The sequence below is a fragment of the Furipterus horrens genome, unplaced genomic scaffold (assembly GCF_987537825.1).
Source record: "Furipterus horrens unplaced genomic scaffold, mFurHor1.1.pri manual_scaffold_4, whole genome shotgun sequence".
Lineage (NCBI taxonomy): Eukaryota > Metazoa > Chordata > Mammalia > Chiroptera > Furipteridae > Furipterus > Furipterus horrens.
In genome coordinates this window covers 118,607,285-118,616,253 of record NW_028327174.1, presented here as the reverse complement: position 1 = coordinate 118,616,253, position 8,969 = coordinate 118,607,285, and positions in this window count along the sequence as shown.

Genomic DNA, 8,969 nt, shown 5'->3' with positions numbered 1-8,969 from the left:
AGTGGATGACAGAGGTGGACATTGTTGGTATAAAGAAAATGGATCAAGAAATATTCTGTCATTGGTACAGCTTAGGTACAAAGTGGTATTGGAATTAATTTAATTAATGCATTCTGGATCATCTCAGAGGGTTTTTTTTGTTTGTTTGTTTGTTTTGGTAAAACATTTTCTGTTTCTGTTATTTATTGTGGGCTTTCTGTCCATTTTGATGACTATAGGTCATTTTGTTGGCTCTGCCTATCTCGGTGTAGGCTTGCTCCTGCCAGCCCTTCACTGTTTTCCCTATCTCAGCCAATTACTGGGTTGGGAATCAATGAGCCGACCTGACTGCAAATATACAGCACATCCTCAAAGTCAACTTTATCAGTAATGCATGCCACGTTTTGGATTCCAAAAGCTGATTCCTCTGACTTATTTCTCTGATTTCTCAGAACTTGTGGTGGGAATTGTGGATGGCATTTTTTTGGAGCCCCAGCAAAGAGCCCAGAAGTATTTAGTCTCGGTGTTCCGATCACCTCACATCTCCCTTTATGGAGAAAATTAGAAGTCCCTAGACAGCAATTCCTTTACCATTTTAAACTTCCAGAACACATTACTGTACACATCTTCACAGTCTTCCCTCTTTATTCAATGAAGAATTGTTGCTCCTATGGAAAGCCAACCATAGCCCCCTCCACCTAATACCAGCAAATACTTTTGGTTCTTTCTTTTTCACCCTCTCAGCTGGATTCTTGCAGTCAAATGTGAAACAGTCCATATTTACCTCTTTTTAAAAAGTTTTCATTTATATTTGACATTTAATATTATATTAGTTGCATGTGTACAGCATGGTGTTTTGACATTTATATAACCTAGTAGGTGATCACCTGGTAAATCTAGTATCCATCTGACACCATACATAGTTACTACAATGTTATTGACTATATTCCCCGTGACTATTTTGTAACTGCCAATTTGTACCTCTTAAACCCTTCCTATTTTTTACCCAGCCCCACAAACCCCATCCTTTCAGTTTGTTCTCCATATTTATGAGTCTGTTTCTGTTTTGTTTGTTTACTTTGTTTCTTAAAGTTCACATGTAAGAAAAATCATATGGTATTTGTCTTTCTCTGTCTGACTTATTTCACTTAGCATAATACCTCCTAGGTTCATCTATGTTATAGAAAATGGTAAGATTTCTTTTTTGTGTTTGTGACTGAGTAGTACTCCATTGTATATATGTGCCACATCTTTATCTAACTGTCTATTGATGAACACTTAGGTTGCTTTTATTTCTTGGCTTTTATAAACAATGCTGCAATGAACATAAAGATGTATACATCTTTTTGAATTAGTGTTTTGGATTTTTTCAAAACTGCTGGATCATAAGGTAGTTTTAATTTCTTTGAGGAACCTCCATACTGTTTTCCATAGTGGCTGCATTCATTTTCAACCCCACCAAGAGTGAAGTTTCCCTTTTCTTTACATCCTTACCAACAACTGTTTGTTGATTTATTGATGATAGTCGTTCTAATAGGTGTGAGGTGATAACTCGTTGTGTTTTTCATTTTCATCTCTTTGATGATTAGTGAATTTGAGCATTATTTTACATGTTTTTTGGCCCTCTGTATGTCCTCTTTGGATAAATGTCTATTCAGATTCTCTGCCCATTTTTAAATTAATTTTTTTAGTGTTAAGTTGTATGATTTTATATATTTTGAATAGTAACTTATTCTTAGCTGTATTATTGGTGGATATGTTCTTCCATTTGCTAGATAGTCTCTTCATTTTGTTGATGGTTTCCTTTTCTGGCAAAATCTTATTAGTTTGGCCCTGGCTGCTGTGGCTCAGTGGATTGAGCATTGGCCTGTGAGCCAAGTGTTGCTGGTTCAATTCCCAGTCAGGGCATATGACTAGGTTGCACGTCAGGTCCCCAGTTGGGGGCGCGAGTGAGAGGCAACCACACAGTGATGTTTCTCTCCCTCTTTTTCTCCTTTCCCCTCTCTCTAAAAATAAAATAAATTTTTTAAAAAACAAACAAACAAATAAATAATTTTAAAAATCTTATTAGTTTGAAGGAGTCCCACTTTTTTCTTAATTAGATGAGATATATCAAAAATATTACTTATAGCATTGTCAAAAAGTTTACTGTTGGATTTAAAAAATAAATAAGTAAATAAAACAGAAACAAACTTGTAGATACAGAGAATATTTTGATGGTTGCTAGATGAAAGGGTGTTGGTGAGTTGGGTAAAAAAGATGTGCAAAATGTGAAGATCCAAGATGGCAGAAGATTAAGAGGAAGCTACACAAACCCCCTACAATGACCAACTTGGAATTACAACTTAATTGTGGAGAAATTATCTGGAATAACCAATTGAACACTAGCTGGAGAGAAGCCTTATAACCACGGACAGACAGAAGAGGTCACTTCATCACAATGTGACTGTTGGGAAGTGTGGAGATGTGAGAGGACTGGCCAGGCTCACACGGGCAGCAGCTGAAGGGAAGGAGAAACACCTCAGCAGCTGGGAGTTCTCCCTGAGAAGGGTGGGATCTAAACCCCCAGCTGGGCTTCCCAGCCTACAGCAACGGAGCTGAGAGTAAACCATCATCTTGCTCTGAAAAGTGAAAAGCTGTGGGTTTTTTTTTTTTGCCAGCCTGAGAGAGATGACTGGAGACACAGAGAGGTTCTTAAAGGGACCATGGATGAAAATACATTGGCACCCTCTAACCCTGGGCCCCAGCAGAGGGAGGGCAGAGTGGACTAGAGATGCTTATGGAGAGTTGGGGTGGTGGCTTTGAGAAGAGAACTGAAGGAACATCTAGCAGGGCCCCAGTGCTGACACATCCCCCATACTACAGGCAGACCATTCGCCTCCAAGTGGCATCAACATGAGGGAAAGCAACAGCCATGCCCACAGGAATTAATCTTCCCCCAACAGTGGTGCTTAAACTTGAAGGCTGATCACAGATTAAATGCATTAACAACTAAAGGAGAGAGAACAAGACAGTGGATCTCTGGTAGTCTTGAACAGGCTGCCTAGCCCCAGATTGGGACATGACCTGATGTCACCAAGGGCATATCCAGGAAGTAAAGAAAGTGCATCTCTACAATAGTGTACAAGATGTGGTGGGCAGAGTGATTCTCAGTTCCTAGCCAAAGAAAAGGACCCAGAAAAAAACAACACAACAAAAACCAAAGCCAAGTACAACCAGACAACTCAAAGAAATGGCATAAAGGACATCCCAACAGTATCAGCCTCAGATAAAAGAGACTGCGCCACCAAATCCCACAAGTCCCCTACCACAAAAGGTCACATCACAAAGATAGGAAGTCAAAGCAGATCAATCTAAGAAGGAGAAACAAACAGAAGTGTCACCTAAAGCAAAAAGACAAAGAAACAACTTCCCATCGAAGGAAAGGAGGAATTCCCCAAAAACGTGCTAAATGAAATAGAGGCAAGCAAACTATCAGGTATGGAATTCAAAACAATAATTATAAGGACACTTAATGAGCTCAGCGAACTCAAAGAAAACTATAAAGAATTTCAGGGAAACTATGAAGAACTCCATGGAAGCTACAAGGAACTTACTGTAAACTACACCAGCAGTAAAAAAGACATAGAAACTATCAATATGAGCCAGGAGGAAATGAAGAATACAATTTCTGAACTGAAGAGCACAGTGGCAGGAATCAAAAGCAGGTTGAATTAAGCAGAGGACTGGATCAGTGAGCTGGAGGACAACATAGAAAAAATTCCCACAGTGCAACAAAATGAAAAAAGACTGAAAAAGAATGAAGAGGGCTTAAGAGAGCTGCAGGAGAACATGAAACAATAATATCTGAACCATAGGAATACCAGAAAGAGAAGAAGAGGAGCAAGAGATAGAAAACCTGTTTGAAAAAGTAATGACAGAAAACTTCCATAACTTGATGAGAGAAAAAGCCATGCAAGTCCAGGAAGCACAGAGGGTCCCAATGAAGATGAACCCAAAGAGGCCCACTCCAAGACACATTATAATTAAAATGGCAATAGTCAAAGACAAAGAGAATCCTAAATGCAGTAAGAGAGAGACAGCTAATAACATACAAGGGAGCTCCGATAAGGCTATCAGTGAATTTATCAACAGAAAAACTACAAGCCAGAAGGAAATGGCAAAAAATATTCCAAGCAATGAAAAATAAAGGCCTACAACCAAGACTACTCTACCTAGCCAGGTTCTCATTCAAAACAAAAGGTGAAATAATGTGTTACCCAGACAAAAGAAGGCTAAAGAATATATCTCCACCAAACCAGCATTGCAAAAGATGTTTAAGGGTCTATTTTAAGAAGATGAAGAAACAGAGAGACAGAAAGGAACACGGGTACAAAGGAGGAAAATGACAATGAATAAGTACTTATCATTAATAACCTTAAATGTAAATGGATTAAATGCACCAATCAAAATACACAGAGTAGCTGAATGGATAGCAAAACATGGCCCACATATATGGTGTCTACAAGAGACCCACCTCATAACACAAGATCTACACAGACTGAAAGTGAAGGGATGAAAAAAATTTTCAAGGAAACTGATGTGAAAAAAGCAGGGGTAGCAATACGTATATCAGACAAAATAGATTTCACACACACAAAAAAGTCATAAAAATAAACAAAGGATTTTTCATAATACTTAAGGGAACTATCCATCAAGAAGATACAACCCTTGTAAACATATATGCACCCAACATAGGAACACTCAAATATATTTTAAAAATCTTGGAGGACTTCAAGAAAGACATAGATAACAATACATTCATAGGAGGGGATTTTAACACCCCACTGCCAACAATGGACAGATATTCCAAGCAAATAAACACCAAGGATATTGTGGCATTGAACAACATTCTAGACCAAATGGACTTAATTGACATATACAGACACTTTCATCCCAAAGAAGCAAAATATACATTCTTTTAAAATGCACATGGAATATTTTTCAAAGAGACCACGTGGTAGGGAATAAAACAAGCCTCAACAAATTCAAGAAAATTAAAATTATATCAAACATCTTCTCAGAGCACAATAGCTTGAAACTAGAAACCAACCTCAAGGAAAAAACTCAAAAACATTCAAAATCATGTAGGCTGAATAATATGCTATTAACTAATGAATGGGTTAACAGTAAGATCAAGGAGGAAATAAAAAAGTTTCTGAAAACAAATAAAAATGAACACACAACAGCCCAAACCTGTAGGACACAGCAAAAGCAGTCCTGAGAGGGAAGATCATAGCAATACAGGTCTACCTAAAAAAGACAGAAAATCTCAGGTAAACAACCTAACCCTACATCTACAAGATCTAGAGGAACAACAACTAATAAAGCCCAGAGTATATAGAAGGAAGATTATAATCAAGATCACAGCAGAATTAAATGACATGGGGAGTAAAAGAACAATTCAAAGGATCAATAAATCCAGGAACTGGTTCTTTGGAAAAACAAACAGAACTGACAAATCTTTAACCAGACTCATCAAGAAAAAAAGAAGGGACTCAAGTAAGTAAAATTAGAAATGAAAGAAGAGAAATTACAATCGATGCCACAGAAATACAAAGGATTCTGAGAAATTCCTACATGAAATATATGACAAAAATTTTGACAACCTAGATGAAATGGACAAATTTCTGGAAATATGTAACCTTTCAAAACTGAATCAAGAAGAAGCATAAAGCCTGAATAAACTGATAACATCTAGTGAAGTTGAAGCAGTAATCAGAAAACTCTTGGCACACAAAAGATTTAGGGAAGAACTAATTGCTATCCTTCTCAAACCACTCTAAAAAATACACAAAGAGGTAAGACTCCCATTTTTTTTTTCTATAAGGCCAGTATTATCCAAATTCCAAAACCAGGTCAAGACATCAGAAAGAAAGAAAATCACAGACCAATATCTCTGATGAACATAGATGCTAAAATCCTCAACAAAATATTGGCACGCTGGATTTAGCAATACATTAAAAAGCTCATATACGATGATTAAGTGGGATTCATCCCAGGGATGCAAGGATAGTTTTTATTTGCAAATAATTAAATGTTATACATCACATAAACAAAAAGAAAGAAATAAAATCACATGGTCATATCAATAGATGCTGAAAAAAGCATTTGAAAAAGTACAGCACCCATTTACAATGAAGACACTCAGCAAAATGGGAATAGAGGGAGCACACTTTAATATAATAAAGGTCATATACAAGAAACCTGAAGCCAACATCATACTTAATGGGCAAAAACTGGAAGATAGCCTCCTAAGACCAGGAAACAGAAAAGAATGTCTGCTCTCTCCACTTCTATTCAACATAGTTTTGGAAGTTCTAGCCACAGCAATCAGACAAGAAAAAGAAATAAAAGGTATCCAAATTGGAAAGGAGGAAGTAAAACTGTCATTATTTGCAGACGACATGAGAGTCTACACAGAAAACCCTATAGGTTCCACCAAAAAAACTACTTAACTTAATAATTGAATTTGGTCACATAGCAGGATACAAAGTCAATATTGAGAAATTGAAGGCATTTTTGTACACCCATAATGAAATATCAGAGATAGAAAGTAGGAAAAAAATCCCCTTCACTCTAGCGACAAGAAAAATTAAAGTAGTTAGGAATAAACTTAATCAAAGAGGTAAAAGAACTGTACTTGAAAAACTACATGACACCGAAGGAAAAAATTAAGGAAGGTACAAATAAATGGAAGCGTATACCATGTTCATGGATGGTAAGAATTAACATAATTAAAATGCTCATACTAGCCCTGGCTGCTGTGGCTCAGTGGATTGAGCGTTGGCCTGAGAACCAAGTGTCGCTGGTTCGATTCTCAGTCAGGACATATGACTAGGTTGCACATCAGATCCCCAGTTAGGGATGTGAGTGAGAGGCAACCACACAGAGATGTTTCTTTCCCTCTTTCTCTTTTCCCCTCTCTCTAAAAATAAATAAATAAATAAATAAATAAATAATTTTAAAATATTAAAGTACCAACAGCATATTTCACAGACCTAGACAAATACTTCAAAAATTTATAGGGAATCAAAAATGACCCAAATAGCCTCAGCAATCTTGAGACAGAAGAACACAGCAGGAGGAATCATATTAACTGAAATCAAACTATATTACAAGGTTACTGTAATCAAAACAGCATGGTAGTGGCATAAGAACAGATATACAGATCAATGGAATAGAATTGAGAGCCCAGAAATAAACCCAAGTCTCTACGGTCAATTAGTACTTGACATAGGGGGAAGGAGCATAAAATGGAGTAAAAATAGCCTCCTTAACAAATGGTGTTGGGAGAACTGGACAGGGTCATGCAAAAAAACAAAACTAGACCACCAACTTATACAATACTCCAGAATAAACTCAAGATGGATAAAAGATTTAAATGTGCCTGTCAAGATGGAGACATAGACAGACACACTGCATCTCCCTCCACAACTAAGAAGGAATACAACTACTTCAAAACTGGAGACAACCAGAAGTTTCAGAAAATTAAGCTGCATGGAAGTCCAAGAAACAAAGATATAAAGATAAATACTCATCTAGACAGGTAGGAGGGGCGGAGCTGGGGAAGAGAGGAAGCAGTGTGGTGGTGGCAGCAGCAGTGGCAGTGGCAGGTCAATGGAAAGCACAGTTGCACGTTTTAAAAAGTCAGGAGGGACACCTGGTGTTGCGTACCGAGCTCCTCACTAGACTGCGCAGCTCATGGTCCCAGCACCAGGGAAAGTCAAGCCTCATTGCTTCTGACTGTGCAGACCAGTGGGGTTGGGGCGGATGCAGAAACTGCCAGTCTTTCAACAGAGTCCACTGTTTAAAGGACCACCATGGTCCTAGAACATCCACAGACCCACCCACTCTGGGAACAATGGCCAGGGCAACAGCTAGAGGGGTGCGAGTCCCAATCAGAAGTGGGAGAGGTACCTGGAAAAGGAGTGAGTGCTGGGCAAGCAGCATTGTTCTCTTTCAGACACCTCTCCCACATATAGTGACACTACGTGGTGAAACAGGTGGCCCTGTACTGATGAATCCCTAAGGCTCTAACCCTTACAATGTAATAAGAGTGACAGCTCTACTTAAGATGCAGAGGCAAACAAGCACAGGAGCCTGTCAAGATGAGGAGACAACTTCTGGCCAAGGTGGAGGCCTAAACTGACACGCTCCATCTCCCTCCACAACTAAGAAGGAATACAACTTCTGCAAAACCATAAATAACCAAAAGTTCCAGAAAATAAAGCTACATGGAAGTCCAACATATGAAGTTATAAAGAAATGATGCTCATCCAGGTGGGTAGGAGGGGTGAAGCCGTGGCAGAGAGGTCAAGCTGTGCTGGCGGCGGCAGCTGTGGTGAAGGTGGTGGGACAGCGGTAAGCACAGACATCTGTATTTAAGGGGAGGCGAGAAGCACCAGGGGAGCACCCCTGGCGGCAGTCCAAATCCGTCAGCTCATGATTCCAACGCTGGGGAAGGCAGACCCCCATTGCCTTGGACTGTAAGGGCAAGAGAGTGTGAGAACAGAGGAGGAGGCTCCCAGTCTCTTAGCAGAGAATGAACGGCAGGAATCCATCTTGGACCCCTGCCCCCACGCAAAATGCCACAATGTGGTGATAAAAGTCGCCTGATGGTGATGAGTGCATGGGGCTCTGCCCCCTATTGCATAGGAGGTGTGATAATCCGACCCAGGAAGCAAAGGTAAACACAAAACTGTCATGATGGCAAAGATCATGATAGAGATCCCAGTCACAAAGCTGACCAGATAGCAAATAATCTAAAGCTCAGCAGATAGGAAATCTTTCTGAGGCACAGTTCAGAGCTTTGGTTATACAAATGCTTACAGACCTAACAGCAGATCTTAAGCAAGATGGGGAAGGAATGAAGGCTAGTCCTTCTGAAATGAATGAAAACACATATGAAACTAGTGGTGAGGGAAAGAAAACCAGGGATTAAATCAACA